This window comes from Solea solea, chromosome 5, assembly GCF_958295425.1.
Source record: "Solea solea chromosome 5, fSolSol10.1, whole genome shotgun sequence".
In the NCBI taxonomy this organism is placed as follows: Eukaryota; Metazoa; Chordata; class Actinopteri; order Pleuronectiformes; family Soleidae; genus Solea; species Solea solea.
In genome coordinates this window covers 20,364,981-20,382,513 of record NC_081138.1, presented here as the reverse complement: position 1 = coordinate 20,382,513, position 17,533 = coordinate 20,364,981, and the positions used below count along the sequence as shown (strand labels likewise).

At 41.8% G+C, this 17,533-nt stretch overlaps 1 protein-coding gene across 1 annotated transcript in view; it reads right to left on the bottom strand.

The window, feature by feature from the left end:
• LOC131459134 (collagen and calcium-binding EGF domain-containing protein 1-like) overlaps window positions 1-7,477 on the bottom strand; it is a 41,822-nt gene extending 34,345 nt beyond the window's left edge. Inside the window, exon 1 of the mRNA XM_058628593.1 lies at window positions 7,371-7,477. The gene's annotated coding sequence lies outside the window, so the exon portion shown is untranslated. The remainder of the gene's footprint in view (window positions 1-7,370) is intronic.
• Between the last annotated feature and the right edge of the window lie 10,056 nt (window positions 7,478-17,533).

Here is a 17,533-nt window from a genome sequence, read left to right as displayed (position 1 = left end):
ATTAGTTCAGAGCAATCTTGAAATAGGGTGAAGTTTACAGTCTCACTGACGGCAAAGCATTCCAAACATCCGACTGTATCTGTGATGCCATCTCAGTGGAGTATCTCTACAGTGAGAGCCGGTGAGTTCTCGAACACAGAACAGAATCCCCTGGACTCAAATGTCCTCAGGAATCCCTCAGGAGTTCATGATACCGGTCTCCGTTTTGAGTGAGGGACACTGGCCTCTCCAGATGCCGTCAAGTCTCTTCAAACGAGTCAACGCAAGTGGGGGCTCAGCGTCTGAACGTGGAAGTTGTAGGAATGGAATTTCCTCACATGAATACCCCACTGATGTTTAACTGGGAGGAGAGTCCCACAGTCGCTCTTTATCTACGGAGACTCAAACGGTCTTATTGGAACTCCAGTACAGCAAACCTGCTTCATCCTATAAAACCACAAACCCACGCATGTCAGTGGATGATCCACTGCTTGCGTTGGTGCGACATGGTAATTAGAACAACCTCCGACGGTGAATCCGGGAACAAAAAAATGCCCCCATGTCCCTTTAAGTTTATTTCCTTAAACCTCTCACAGATTAAACTGGATAAACCCTCAAAAACATGCCAATTGTTTTAAGAGCTCACACTGCAGACATTACGCAACATTAGGAGATACATTTCTGCACATACTTTTGAAACTTTTTGGCAAGAAGTGATGTATAATCTGGTGAAAACACCTGTGCAACAGCAGAGACTCAGTGTGATTACTGTGACTAATTCTATTTCCACATAATGTGTTTTGTGCACCATGATATCCACACCGATGAGAAACATTTCCCAATCTGCATGTTGGCAAAAGGAATTACCTCTCTCTGGTCTGATAAACACTTCCCAAGGTATCATGAGCTAATATAAGAACGCTGCAAAGAGATCACTTGTTTTTACAAGTGTGTCTGGAAGACAAAGATTTTTAAGCTCTCCTCATGAACACATCTTACGTCCATTCCATTTATTCATTATTTGACTCCTTCACGGCCATTAGAAATAGTCCCATTACCTGTCAGAAACACTGACAAGGAGGCATGTGAAACAATTCTGGCCTCAGTTTTAACATCTTCCAATCGGATAAGTTGCTGTAATAGTGTTTTTATTGCAGTCGTGTTGCTCAGAGACCGAGGGAGTTTGAGAAATGTGAGTGTTACGTGCCTCTCTTATCACAGCAAACACCTGACTGTTCGAGCCAAACAGCGCAGAAGCCATCCATCAATATGAGAACAGGTCATGTGGAAGGAAGGGCTCTACGATGGACGTTGCACAATTGTTGGCGATGGTTTGTGTGCAGCAGTGACGAGTTCATAAATTGACACTCTGGCTGGACTTTTTTTCATCATTTCAAGCAAATACGTTGGTTTAAATGGTGCAGATCACTGGGTTTAGAAAAGCATGTTCCGCTCTTGGTCTCTTTATCGAGTCTAATTTAGTTTAGGGTGTGATGGCATCATTATTCTGCTGGTCCCACGCTAACATGAAGTGAAGGCCTTCGCTCCACTGGGATAAAGTATATACAGTACTTGAAAAAACACTGTGGTATCATCGCTTATTATTTCATGAAATCCAAACCGGAAAAAGCAGGTTTCTGTCCCGCTGCTCAAACACTCTGGAGATGTGGCCAAAGCCAGAGGAGAATGATGTTTCGGTTTATTTTACAAGGTGTTGTCCACCCCTTTAAACAGCTGTTCAACATCTGATTTCTGGCTCGAGAACGGCGGCTTCTTTGGAAATACTCTGTTTTACTTTTATATTTGTCCTTATGATGCCGTGTTGAATACCAGGGAATTTCATGAGTATACTGGTGACGCAAATTCCACAGAACTGTCAAACTACTCCTGTTTGTCTGTATACCAAAGACGGTTTGAATTTTCATGCTCATGTTAGCCAATTTGAAATAATATTAGTTGTGAGCGTTGTCTCTACAGTAATGGTATCGCTTCCCAGGACGTTAGCCCATGTGGAATGTTGAAGCCAGACATGTTCGACGCATGTTTTGAGCTCACTTTCTTTGATGTGTGTTCAGTGAGCAACACAAACTCCGTCCAAACATAACATTTTAACATAATTGTGCAGAAATTGGACCAATTTGCACGGCTGCTGTGGCCTTCACCTCAAAGCAATCATATCGTCTTTCATAACAAATTGCAATAATCAAAAGCCATTTCCCGGCTAAAAGTTTTATTTACATTCTCATAAGAATTCTTGCTGCCATGCGGCCCTTTTTGTGTTCTGACAAAACTGTACCTGCACAAGCTCCTACTGTATATGATTTATAGTTTCACAGGTGCACCCTGCAGTCGGCAGCTGAAAACGCACACTCTCACTTGCAGGTTGGGCATAAACACAACTCGGACGTGAACACGTCATGTGTTGAAACTGTGTCAAGCGTGATGGATTTGGCTCCGCTTACTGGATAATGACGTGATTAAAAAAAAGCCTACGGGGATTGTTTAAAAAATGACAAACTAAAAAAGGGATACAAATTTAAACAAATAACGCAATTGCACATGCTACAATAGCTCAGAATGTAGATCCAACAGTTACATTAGCACAGAACTTGTGGCACAAAGAGCCTGATAAATGTGCAAAAACACTTTTTCTGTTCGGTTTGTGGCTGTTTGTCTCAACAAGAAATCAAGCTCTGTTTGAGAATAGACTGCAGGTGTTGATGAAACACTGGCCGCAAGGGAGTGACACTTTTCTGTCGCCTAATCCGCTGACTGTCGCGGGTCTAGCTCCACCCGTACCGCACCATTTCTCTGGTACCCCCGAGGGAAGGATGCCAAAAAAATGGAACAGTCCAGGCTGGTTATTTTGGTACCATTCCTAATTCAAACACAAAACAATATGTACCAAAGCGTTCCCCTCGGTGGAAACACACCATAAAAGGTACAAACCAGTGGTACAATTTACAGCAGGAGTGTCCGATTTGACCTAATCCCCAAATCTGCATGAGTTTTGACTGTGGGAGAAAACCGTCATCCATCCATTCATCTTCTATCACTTTATCCTCCACATGAGGGCCTGACATAGGGTGGAAGGCAGGGTACACCCTGGACTGGTCACCAATCCATCACAGGGCCACAGAGACAAACAACCAACCACACTTACACTCACACCTAAGGTCAATTTATTGTCCAATTTACCAGATCCCCAGGAATATCATATGAAGTTGTAGAAAAGTAGATTCTGATCTTAAACATAGCTAGACTAACTTTTCCCAGACAAGCTAAACTTGCCAAATGTACAGTACTGAGCATATTACAGATATGTGAATATCAATCTTCTCATTTAACTCAACACAAACCATAAAAAATGTACTTCATTGTTTGACATAAATTTCTTTGTAATGCAATGAATCTTTCACTTTCACACTCACAATACAGCAAAACTAACATGTCACAGTGTCAAGAGTAGATGTTACTGAAATCAGAAAAGCGAGAAATAGAAAGATTACAACATTAATTCTGCACGGACGTGGCAGGGGGTTCGGAAGAACTTTCATAGTTGTAGATAAGACGATGAGTAATTATTACAAATGTCGCAACAATACAAATACTCCCCCGATGGTAAAATATTCTTTCACACTTAGGGAGTTTATCTCTTACTTTCTAAAGACAAATATCTGTCCCACAAGTGACCTCCATCCCATCAGTCACTACAGCGTTATTTACTGCAAATGAATGTAAATATAAATGTTATGTAAACTGGTGAAGGCAGGTTAATGTTCATCTCCCCCCCCCCTAATCCGTCACAGGAGGATGTCGCTGCTGTGACTCAGCCATGCAGAAAGAGCTTATAGTGAGCACTTTGGGTCTAAATGTCTTTTCCTGAAAATGTCCCCCGGCTTGGCCATGACCTGTTCGGACAGGAGGGATTATGCACCGTGTGAGGAGACATTGGACAGATCCTGTGGTCAGGTCTGTTGATTAGCAGCATCACAAGGCCACAGAGGAACAGGGGTCTATGATTTGGAGGCTCCACCCTTGACACTTTTCCTGAACATGCAGAATTCATATATTATATTATACACCCCATGAGCTCCTCAGTGTAGTAGCCTCACAGCACGAATACTGCAGATTACGGGTGAAGAAAAACAGCAGCTTTTATTGACTTCCTAAAATAAAAATCCATAATCCACTATAACATATTGCATTGCTTTAACTAGCCACCATGCATCGCAGTACAGGAATCAAAGCGCGAGCAGGGATTAACCTCTACCCGTTCAGCTAAACAGGACCTCATGCAGACTGAAGTCAGATATATGACAATTAAAACATTCGCTCATAGTTGGAACTCTATTCCCCTCGCTGACTCTTAATTTACATCCTGTCAGCATGAAGTGCGGAACAGAATTGGGGGGGAAAATGTGTAAATCTCCTCGGCGAAACTAAATTCAACAGCTCTAAAAAGATAATGGGAAACCTTCGTCGTGAATCAGGCTGCGCCATACCTAGTACAGCTGCGCGGCCTGGGAACAACATTCCTGCACGCAGTAAGTCACACACAGAGGTGGTGGTAGAACACACACAATCCAAAAGACAGGATTATTCATCATTCTAGTCACACTCATGGGAAATATTTCATGTCTTAACTCAATCTGGAGGCGACGCCGTCCCAGAGGGGCCCCCGTGATATGGCGACTAATGGGCTACAGGCCCAATTTCTCTCTCCCATAATGGCAAACTGAGCCAAACACGAGGTCTGCTCACTGTCCGCCCCGCGGCGGGCTCACAAGCTTATCGCCACATTTATATTAATTGCACAGTGGTTGTTAGGAACCCCGAGCTAATCAGATCGACCGGATGAAGAACGATGACAGGCGAGTGTAGTTAGAGCGGCATACTAAATCTTATGCCTGCTATGTGAGGTCTTTGCTGCCACACACTGTTTGCACATGTTCTCTCTGTGTGTGTGTGTGTGTGTGTGTGTGTGGGCTTATTAGACCAACCAGGTGAAATACTGCAAGGGATCTAAAAGTGCAAAATGAAAAATCACTGGCAATTAAACACAGCTGCACAATACACATTCATTGCCTGTAAGAGCAACAATCCGCACTACATAGTAATGAAGATTAACGTGGAATTATGACAGATTATTATTATTGTTGCCATTGGCTAACTTATTTGTACAATTTTGGGCCGTCCCGGATTAAAGATGCCCACCAATCTCTATTATTGTAGAACCCTGAGCGAGGGTCTTGAACATTGTACTGTGAGAGATTCAAAGACAGAAGCTGTCACAGTGTTGTGTTCAAAGACAGCGACCATGTATTTGTTTGTTGCACACAGCAAAAGAATGATTAACAGAGCTAACTGGTGCATGCTTATGATGTTGCCAACTTGTGCTGCAGCTGAAGACGTAATAGCTGATTCAATAGTCAGCCTTCTACGGTGTGGATGCCTCATATTTGATGTTTTAGCCAAGTTTAGCTCCATTTCGCACAGTGTGATTTATAACGACCGTAAAAAATTGCTTAAATCTGTACTTGACATCCGTTTTTCCAAGATTTTACACCATCAGATTCATTATGTTAAGATACGCGATGAGATGTGAACTCCATAGAGCAGACAGAGCCAAGTAAATATGTAGCAGCAGTTTTAGGGTACACTCCAGGTGGAGTTAGAGGAATGTGCTGAGAAAGGACCAACCGAGGCTGAGCAGCAGGAAGAAGGAGCCGGCGTGGAGAGAGCTGATGGCAGAGAGGGAACCAAACTGGGACAAAAGATGGGGGCCAGTGGGTGTGGGTGTGGTGACAGCAGGGGATGTCAGTTCAATCTGAGAAAGGGAAACCACAGAGTTAACTTGGAACAGGGGGTTTACAGGGAAGTGACTAACAAGGACTAGGGAGCTTGCCAAAGCATCAATACCACAATGGCAGATTAAACGATATGGTGAGGACAGGAGAGTGACGAGCTGCGGTCAAATACAAGCGGGAATCGATGATGAGCAGCAGCTGCGTTCGTGAATTGGCAGAATTTCTGTCTAGATTAGTTTTTCCGCTTAAAAAATCATCATCAATCAACAAAGAAAACTTAAAAAGAAAAATGCCCAAAGCTCAGCCTATACTGTACAGTTTTAGAAATCTTGTTGATCAATACCAAATGAAGTTGTACGCGTACATCATCTACAATTTAAAAAGACAAAACTCACAATTTAATGTGTTCACACTACACAGCTGGATCGTGAAACCACAGCCTGAGTGTTCACACCCTGTACGGCCACCAGCCTCTGTACACTGCAGGACTAACTATACCAGACGAAGCTGAATTTATGCATAACTCTGAAACTTCAGGTCCAAAATAGTACAGTGGCAACAATAAACCTGCAAACTAGACATGTTGTTGGAAAGTTTTGCATGGCGTTTGACCAAAGCGAACGGGTTTATCGTGTATGAACATTTGTATTAGTGTTGCAACAACACCACCCATTGAATGTTATGTATTAAGGGTGACTATAGAATTGAACAAGGTAACAAAAGGTTCGTTAAAAACAATAATTTCCAAATGTTTAACCCAAAAGTCTAAAAGACACAAGGAATCACTCTCACAATTTAAAATGAGCACTTCAGTAGGGGAAAGGTTAGAGGACAGAGCTGGGGTTTACCACGGCAGCAGGGGAATAATGGGAAGGGTCCACAAACTATTCCACTGTGACACTGCACAACAATCAAAAAATGGGATCATGAAGGAAATACCAGTAGGATGTTGACTGCAGCCTAAACGCAGAGCACCTGTCCAACAGAGAGGGACAAAACAGCCATGCCACGAGATAACAAATATATTCAAATGGATGAAGAAAATCTACAAGTGAAATAAATATTCAGACAAAATAAAGAAGCAGTATTCAAAAGTAAAGCAGCCCAACTAATCCACATAATTAGCTAAACAAACTTGACAATTTAAAGAAAAACTAAACAAACGTAACTCAATTTACAAAACATAAACATACAACAGCAACAGCAAACTGTAAAAAGAGACGGCCACTTAAAATGATTTGCACATGAGACACATTCACAAATTGTGCCAACAGACCTGAGCTCCAACCAACACGAGGAGGAAAACTAGAACTAAAGGCCCAAACCAGGACCAGGAAAATCACCAGAGCCAAATCCAGAGTGTGGTGACCAAGCTGCACCATCACCAGAGCCTCTGACAAAACAAAGGCATATTATTAGTTTAACTGAAAATATAATGATTCATTATTGTATAAATTGAGTGACTCGTCTACAATTTCACTTAAAAACTTTTTCACCGGAGGATATGGTTCAACCCCACTGACCGCAGCAGAAAGCGCACGGCAACAGTTAACACGGAGCTCAGTTAAAACGCCGACCTACCTTCCGTTTACGAGTCTGCACGCAGGAGAGCCTCCAGCGGACCACGGATCAGCCACTACATCAAGTGGAGACCACGTTCCCAATGCGCATTTTGCGCACGCAAAGGACGCTGCAGCCACCACCGGAGAGAGGAAGCGGAAACAGAAGGAGAGCGCAATCCCCACACCTGTATATATAACTGCGCACAACACCGCCCAGCAATCAGTGAGATCAGCTGTGCCTCAGGTGAGCTTGCGCGGTGGCAACTGTGAATCATGGGTAAAATTGGGCAAATAATCTTGTAGTGCCTCTGTGTTGTAATAATGATCGTTCATATCGGCTCAGTTGTGGAGTCTAGTTGAAAAGCCATCCATAACCTGTATTTTCACTTTGTTAGTTTAATTGCGTACAAGCGTACGATTGGTAAACAACAGTGAGAGTTCACATGTTCCCATCATAACACATTAAGACATCAGTTGGAACTGCCACTCTTATTTCTGCGGGGTGGCTGATCTGAATCAGGATTTACGATCCACACTAAAATCAACACAGCTTTTCTTGGATACCACCAGGCTTTGAATGGCAGCCATTTTCCTCCTTTGAAGAGCAACACCAGCTCTGTTGATGGGGAATTATTAGTATGACTGCACCATGTCTTTGGCCACTCAAACTGGTGGGTTGGAACTACCTGTTGTTTTACAGCTGCCTTTAACTCGCCTACAGATTGTCCAAAATAGAAGACAGACTTGCAGAGTTCCCATGGTCACTGACCCAAATAAAAAGCCCCCTCCAATAATTTAATTTATGAGGACGACCAGGCACTTGTACCTGCAGATTTTACAGCTCAAAGCTTTGAGACCAAATGCAGATTATGTGCAATGCTATTTAAACACTTTTAACATACCAATTGGACTTCAGGCAACAAATAAATCCTGCACTCTTTAACAAGGCTGGCTTTATTCTACAGAACAGGCAGCTTGAAAATGTTGATTTTGAATCTGTAAAGGTAGCAGTAAACATGAGCAGATGGGGACAGGGGGCAAAACCCCTCTGTGTAAATGTTTGGTTTAATTATTTGGTGCTCTTTACTGTTCCCTGTAAATCTCCTCCATGAGAGTCGTCATCGTGATAAAATGCAGATGGAAGTTGTGTCATTAAGAAACAATGATTTGAACAAGCAGGCATGAATTGGATGCACTTGATCACGTTAATGGGAGACATGTGCCGATGAGCGACTGTTGGTCGACTGCAGAGAGTGTTGATCAAAGGACTGTCTCGTGTGTGAAACGTCGTTGAAATATAATTGTTCTTTTCTTTGATGAGAGACGGGGAAGCAGAAATGTGCTCTTACTGTAAGACGTTATCAAGTCACACGCTGCAGTCAGTTCTGGGAATAGGGGAATTTTGAAATCGACCGTGTTGCTGTTACCTAATTCTGCTGAAACTCATGTTACACAGTTAAATAATGTCTGTAAATGGCTGTTTTCATTTCATTTCATGTTCCAGCACGATATGTGCAAATGTTGACAGTTTTATCATTTCTTTTACGCAGATGCGGGGGAACAAGAATTTTAAATACTTGTGCAAACAATATATGAAAAGAAGATATCGGAGGAGAAAACATTGGGGGGGGGGGTCAAAAAATACCAGAAAGATGAATTACTTACTGAAAAATATGTGATAACAAAGAGAGTTTATAATAAAATACTGAAATGATAATCAATAATCAATCAATAATAATCATCGTTTGGAAATACAATGCCTTTCAATTTCTTGTCTCACATCAATTGCAGATCAAACGGCTAACTGCCAGGCTTTAAAGATTTAAAAACATGTCTATAAACATTGTTTTGTAGAAACATAATTGATATGCTGAGGGTGATAAATAACTTTATTGTTGCTTTAGTCTCAACAGAAAACAGAAGATGGAGATTAAGAGAATTGATGCTTGGTGGTGATTTAGGAGCAGATTATTATCAAAATAAATAATAATAATAATTACCTGCTGTTTCAATCATCAAGCTGGTGCCAGTCTCTGGTTATCATGTTCTTGAGAAAAGGAGATTTCCCTGAGCTTTTTACATTTAGTTAATTATATAAACTTCTCCAAAAGATTGTTTTTGAGAGTTTGCCGCCTCCTCTTATGAGAAACAGGCGACCGTGTGTGTGTGTGTGTGTGTGTTGTGTGTGTGTGTGTGTGGCATAGGACTGTGAGCGCACAGACACATCTGTGTGGTCTGTATCACTGTGCAGCCTGACGGTCACCTCCCACTGAGATACACGCAGCACAGACAGAGAAGGGATCGGGGCTCACGGGGGAACAAAGGGGTTAATGGGATCTGCAAATCCACAGTCATGACAATAAACACAAAGTCTGCCACTTGATTTATCCGGAACAATTGACTGCAGCTTTTTATCTCAAGCTAAACTGGTCACATCATCTCTGGCCACGGTGCCATGACTTTAATGTGAATCCTCAAGTGAAACAAGATGACACCTAATGAGCTGTAATCCGTGTTTAATTCAAAACAGTTCTGGGTGAGATTAAGATTGAGGCTCTTAAAGGCTCAGGATGGTATGGTTTGAGAACATCGACCGATGCATAGTGCTTAACACTTTCGGGACTCTTGCAGCTGGCTCTCTCTCTCTGTGCATCGTATGCTGAGCTTGAAATGTTTCCAGTAACATCATCGTGTCACATAATCATCTGACTTCCATCACTGGCTCACTCCTATTTTTATTTATTTATTTCCTTTGGCGGGCGAACAGAGCTGAGGTGGTGCAGAGTCGGCGTCGTCTGCTGCTCAGCAGAATCCACAGCTCTCACCGTGGTCGTGCACAGATATCCCAGTACAATAAAATGAGGGCATTGATTTGATTTAGATATTTCTAACTCCTGCAGAAAAGACCGATTTTGGATTTGATATCATCTCGACAAATGTGCGCGTGTGTAACCCAGAGGCCACGTGTAACATTCTTGACATGGGCCATCAGTTAATCTGATAAAGGTCTGGTTTTCTGCCGTGTTGCTCTAGAGCAATGCATTTAATCCCATTCTGCATACAGTACTATGTAGGCTAAAATAAACAATAGTAAGTGAGTAAAACGACGTCACTCCCCCTTAAAACCCCTTAAAAAAGTGTAAATGTTGCACAATATTTGTCAATTTCTTCATTCATGAGAAGAAGCCATTTTATTCTGAAAGAACAGATTCTTGTTTTTCATGATTTGGACCTCAAACTGCTTCCACAATAACCCGATAATAGTTCAAATGTGGACGACTTGGAAGTGGGAGTTTATTTACTCATTCATTTGTTCCTTCTCAATTAAAATCCGGAAAAAAAAATCTCCACTCAGACAAAATTCGCCAGGGCCGACACGTCGCACTAACCGCGCCATTCCAAAGTATCCTCAAACACTGCCGACATTTCGGGGAAGTTCAAAACACAATGTGTTCGTGCAGAAGGCTCCCGACAGCAAAAAAGCACACAGCGATGGAGAGAAAGTTTGAATAGAAACAAGCGTCATGTGTTTTTGCTTAATATTGCCTGGCCCATTGTTTACACATAGAAGAGAGAGACACACTGAGTCCAGCTGCTCTGGCATATTTGGGCCTCGCAGTCTTTAACACATCTTCATTGTAGCTCTGGCTGCAGCTGCAGTCCTGCGCCTGCTGTCCCTCTGAATGCACAGCGGGGACCGTTTGGTGCAGTGCAGACCTGCACATCGTGATATACGGTGTATAGTTTGACACATATTATGTTTCTAGTGCGTTTTAAGTGATTTGCTTGAAGGCCAGGTGATTTCACTTTTTGGAGGGGAGCGCAGGTTAATGTGATATTTCTCTCATGGGTAAACACATTTCAGATTATTTGAGGTTGGTAGGTTTGTTTTTTTGTTTTTTTGTTTTTTTATGTTGCAGTTTTTGCTCTCAGTAGGGGACATGTCCTTAGGAGGACCCGTTTTGTTTTGTTTTACGATTGCTTACACACTAAAATATAAATGGACACAAAAGGAGCAGAAAGTCAGCCCAGATTTGCACAACTGTTGTTTTCCAAAAACATCAAACACACTTCTCTACATTAGACACATAATTCAAAACGGTCAAAGTTGTTGTGTGTAAATTGCTGCAAAAAAAAGCTGCCACTGAAACCCTGCAATCAATTTGCCTTCCCCTGAACCCCTGAGTGCACATGTGGAGACGCATCAGATCACTCTCGGAGTCAGATTTGCTCTTTACTGTGCTCAGCAATGGAGAACAACTTTGGAGACAGGAGTTAGTGAAGGAGGTGTTTGAGGAAGAGGAGGGAAAAGAGGAGGGACACAGAGGACAGAGAGTGGTGAGATAAGACCAGCAGTTACAGAACAAGAGGCTCATAAACAGCACATCACCGAAAAGTTAAATTTTTACATAAAATGTATTAAAAAAAAATGTTGTTTGCACCTACTTGATTATTTGTCCTTTTATCATACAATTGCAGCGTTGATTATATTTGTATATTTGTATTTGTGTGGTGTTTGACAAGCAGGGCCGTCGTTTGAGCTTTTGCAATAGTTGCAATGAAATGGTTTATTTCTGTGTGGATTCTCATTCATCCAGGTCATAGTTATCCAAAACACAGTCGAAGCTGGACCTGGGTGTTTTGCCTCCTCTCAGCTTCCTCAGTTCTTTGTAAATGCTTTAATTTTCTCACTAAAAAGTATATTTAGTGTTGAGTTGCTGTGTTGAAAAAAAAAAAGTACAAGTTTATGCCCTCTCAAGAATCACATTAATTACTCATTACTTTCTTTTTCCCTGCCCGTGTCCGTCTACAGCCTGAACGACGTCCCTGTCCGTTTCGATTGAGCAGGCATTTGATCTGCTGCTGATGGACTCGAGACCTCTGACCATGCTACGATTGCAGGGCCCAGAGCAACTTGAGACGGAGCCGCTCAAACTTCTGAGCTGGCACAAGGAGGCGTGAAACTCGGTCTAACCGAGACGCAGCGTTCATTAATCATGTTCACTGAGAGCTCTAATAAAGAAACGGGGGCTCATCTGATCTTCGCTCGGCTTCTCTGATCCTGCACCAGGGTTGGGCTCCAGATGTCCCACTAACATCTGGACACACACACACACACACACACACAGAGAAAGAGAGAGGACTCCATATTTGCTTGCATGTAACATCACAATCATGAGGATTTTACCCTCAAAAGACCAGAGGGGCCGTGTGTGTGTGTGTGTGTGTGTGTGTGTGTGTGTGTGTGTGTGTGTGTGTGTGTGTGTGTGTGTTTGTTTTGACATGATGTAGCTGAAATGTGGTCTTACTGTATAACTGTGGTGGAGACAACTGCTTTCACCTGGACGTCTCTGATTATGTGTGTGTGTGTCTGAAAATGATTAAAGACAAAAGTGATTCATCAAACAAAGGAAAACTGGTTTTGATTTCTGGTTTCCTATAACATCTCTCTCTCTCACACACACACACACACACACACACACACACACACTACAGTTGTGAGTGACCTGACAAAAACTGTATGCTTTTCCTGTATTACCTCACAGATCCACTAGAGAGAAACACTAAGCAGTTTTATTATGAATCATTTGTGATTTTTTTGCCAGGAACTCGTGCATCATGTCAAGAGATTATATGATAAATAAAGAGTTAGAATGACTATAAATGTGGGAAAACGCTCGTTTTTTGAATGACTGTTTAAGCAACAAACTTTGCTTGATCATAAACAACCTTTCTCGGTTGCCCTCCTTTCATCACTTTCACTAATGTGCGTATGAATATAAACAGATTTATGTCGCACTAAAACAAACACCAAAGGCAGAAAGTGATGGAGCATGTTAACACTGTGTCCCGCTTGTGTATTTATGTAGTACAATAGAGGTCTGACTATTTTGTTTATCTTGTTTCTGTGTCATCACAGGACATTTTAATGGGTTCATTACTGGGATGATAAAAGAGCTTCCGTGGTGTTTCAGTAATTAGTGGAATGTACTGTATGTCAGGGTGGAGCTTTGTGGTCTGCATCATAATACACATTTTAATACACACACATTGCTCAGAATAACTCCGAATAAAAGTGCATAAAAAACTCCGACTAACTCATCTGGTGTGCTGATAGAGTCACTTGAGTCGTCTTCTGATGATCAGTTTGCGCTTCAGCAGGTTGTCTTGACCGTGTCTATATGTGTGAATCCACTGAGTCTCTGCCATGTGAGCGACTGATCAGCAGTAGAACAGGTGAACTTAATAAAGTTGTCAGTGAGTGGACACCGAGGAGGATTTTCCTCTTCCAGGACAGAAAGCTGTGCATTATTTACATGTCCTGTGTTTTCTCCTCAGCAGACTTCTTCATCTGTGTCAAAGAATCGGTTGCGAGTGCATAGATTAGAGGGAAGCAGAGACATTTCATACCCTTTAGAATAATAATTGAGTTCAACTGCAATTAAAGCAACAGCGCCCTCCACTGGTACAAGTAGTAATTGTTGTAAATCTGAGTTTACCAGATCTTTCACTGCATAGCCTCACTCACTGAACTGAAACACTGCAAACCGACCAACCAAAAAGATTTTAAAGCCATTAATTTTAGGTTTAACAGTAGTTGCATTCCTGAAAATACTTTATTTTTTGCACGTCTGGTTCCTGGGCTACACATGTTCTATTGATCTGGATGCTGAGTGGTGGCAGAGCAGAGTGTGGCCAAGATGTGGTGAGAACCACCTCAACAGTGTGGTCTTCATTAAAAAATGTCTAGACAAATTAAAGTTTGTCCCAATGTTACAGATAATTATGAAAGAAACACAATGTCAGAGTAATCAATCCAAATAAGGAGTGAACAAATTCATTCATTCATTCATTCATCATCTACTCCATTCTCCATACCACAGGGCTGGAGGAAACAAATGAAACAATAAACACTGATGAATTTCAGTACCAGTTGGGGGGCTGCAGTCATTCTGGGATGTCAAGATTTAATTATAAAATCATCTATTAATCAAGTCTTGTTTTTTACTTTAAAAATATTCACACAAATATGTATCCTGGCTGTGATTCTGTAGCTCAGAGCCATTATATATAAATACTGACCATTTACCAAAAAGGTGACTTTATATAATTGCAAACCAAAAAGGATGTTGATGCCTTTGTCATCGCACTGCTGAAAAACAACTGGCTCATTTGTGTAATTGGCACAGTTTAACGTCCAATTGTTTTCGTGGTATCGCGCAGGAAGGAGGACACGTCCCCTCAACCCTCAGGACGCAGGGTCCTGCTGTGTCCTCAGATGAAAGCAGGTGCACGATGACAGGCAGTAAATGTCAGCCTGTGGGCTGGTGGAGGCATCGAAGCAGCATCGGTCTTAAGGAGTGAGTCACAGAGGCTTACTGCTGCGTAATGTGGAGGATGTTAGTGCCCTGTGAGGCTGGAGATCATTAGTTCCTACACACATTTAATGGTTGACAGAGACAGTTTTATGTTCCACGTCACTGATGCTTGTTCCCCTCACGATGTAGAATAAGACACTGACAGTACTGTGTCTAACACTCTAGTTCTGAGGGGATTATTCCAGACAGGTAGATCAGCTGGCACATAGTGGATCAATAGTGCCAAAAAAACTGTCAGACAGACAGACCAGTGGAGGGTTTGTTTACGGTCAGTGAGTCAGGAACTGATGCTTACTGAGAAGAGAAATAGCACTTGTTTTATTCTTCAGTCTTTGCATGAGACAGACCTGTTATTTACATGGAACGGTGTAAAAAGGTGGAATTCAGAAACCCAATTTACTACAGCGACGCAGGGTTCAGAGCACACACAAAACAAGCAGTCACATGAGGAACAAGTATACAAATCAAAGACGGCCAAACACAAATGACTCACAGCGGATGTTTCAAACACAGAGAAACTGGGGAAAAAGACAATCACAGACTGTGAGGTGAGTGGAGAATATATAGTGAACTGATGAGGTAACGTCTAACAGGTGATGCTAACAGACAAACAAGACTCACATATTATTTATGTGTCTGTGTGTGTGTGTGTGTCTGCTAAATCCTTATAACTTGGTTCTGCTTCATTCTAGTCCTCTTTTGTGTTTTTACTCTCGTATAAATGAAGGGTTGTCTATAATGTGTAAACAATTAACTCAATTAACAGTGGGACCTTTGGTTGGGCGGAAATAAAATCTGTGTGAAATCATGCATCATGAATATTTGGACATGTCCCAGGTTTAACATGACAAACTGTTTACAATGTTGTTCTCACAAACAGACATGACATTAATGAGTATCTGAATAAACGGCAGATCTGATCACATGTGGTAGCACAGGAGTCAAATCCAGGAGGAATTTAAATGCCAGGAAGTGTGACAGTGGGTGACTGGTTTTAGACGAGGTCAAACTTCTGTCTTGCCTCTGTGTCAGACGTAGATATTAAGCTGCTCACCAACTGATGCAGGGGAACCTGGGAGAGTCAGCAGAAGATCAATAAAATCTCATTTCCATTGCCTCCCCCATGAGGGTGAGCAGATCAGAGGAATAAGAGAACCGACGTGCGTCTGGATCAAAAGCGCTTCACAGCCTCATGCCGGAAAATGTGTATCTCCACCGCCTCACACTGAACGTCGTGACGTTCATGCTCATGTTTGCAGAAGCATTGAAAGTTAATACTGAAAGTCGAGGAAACAAATCACCTCGTCTGCAGACAGAAGGGATGACTCAGGCCCAGTGAGTGAGGCAAAAGAGCCTTGAATTACGGCAAATTTGTTTATTGGAAGGAATGGAGGGATACGTTAAATGGAAGCATGATTTGATATGATGAGTGTAATTAAGTGCGAGAATGTGTTTTCCATCCAGCTGGGCCCGTGACACAGAAACTGACACATTTTACACATTGTCGATGTTTGCTTACGTTCATAAGACTATTTTCATGTGGGTGTGTGCATCGGTGCGTGCTGCCACTGCTGTGGCTGTGGGGGAGCAATCGTTGTTGATTGATCTGATGTGATGACAAAAACATTTCCATTTACATCACATCTAAGGATTATTAATAACTACTGGACGCTGGATGTCAACCGCAGGAAACAGGAAGTCAAAACTGAACGATGATCTCTGTCAGCGTTAAATGACTACAGGAAGAGTAAAGTGCATCACAAAACTAAATTTATTGATGTAATATGTTCATTTATTTTAAACTGTCTCCGACTTCATCTTTTAAAAGCAAAAAAACGACAACAACAAAAACATTCATATAATGAATAGGCATTGGCATGTGTAAAATACAACAAAGAAAGACAACTTTTTTAATCTAGAAACCACAACAAAAAAAATAGTATTAGTATTTTGAAATATATAACATTTTCCAAAATGTGTCATCATACGTTAAGGCTGCTGAATAAATGTTTAAAGCCGACACAGCGGTGTCACATATCCTATATATATATATATATATATATATATATATATAAATACATACATATATATATATATATATATATTTAAAGTATCATAAAGAATTACTGACAAGTTAAATTGTTGACCCTTAAGCGATATATATATATATATATATATATATCGGAAATCAACAGTGTCAACATAAGCCTCTGTATTACGCTGCAAAAAAGAACAAAAATAATTTCAGTTCCCGCTGATTGACATGTTGTCATTGTTTCATTTAGACAATTTCAAATTGAACCCTCAAAAAAGGGGCCACACGTTGGTGTAGTGGTTAGCACTCTCGCCTTGCAGCGAGAAGACCCGGGTTCGAGCCCCGGTTGGAACAAGGGCCTTTCTGCATGGTTCTTGCCTTGCATGTTCTCCCCGTGTGTGCGTGGGTTCTCTCCGGGTTCTCCGGCTTCCTCCCACAGTCTAAAAACATGCAATGTGGGGATTAGGTAAATTGAACACTCTAAATTGACCATAGGAGTGAGTGTGAGAGTGAATGGTTGTTTGTCTGTCTCTGTATGTGGCCCTGCGATGGACTGGCGAACTGTCCAGGAAACTGCCCGATGTAGCTGAGATTGGCACAGCACCCCCCGCGACCCTCTGACGGAGGATAAAGCGGTAGATGATGACTGACTGACTGACCCTCAAAAAAAGATCACAGATCTATTTACAAGTTACCAGGTTGCACAAGCAGGCTGACTGCAAACAAACGGACATCCAATAATACCTGAAACTAAGCTGTAGCCACTGT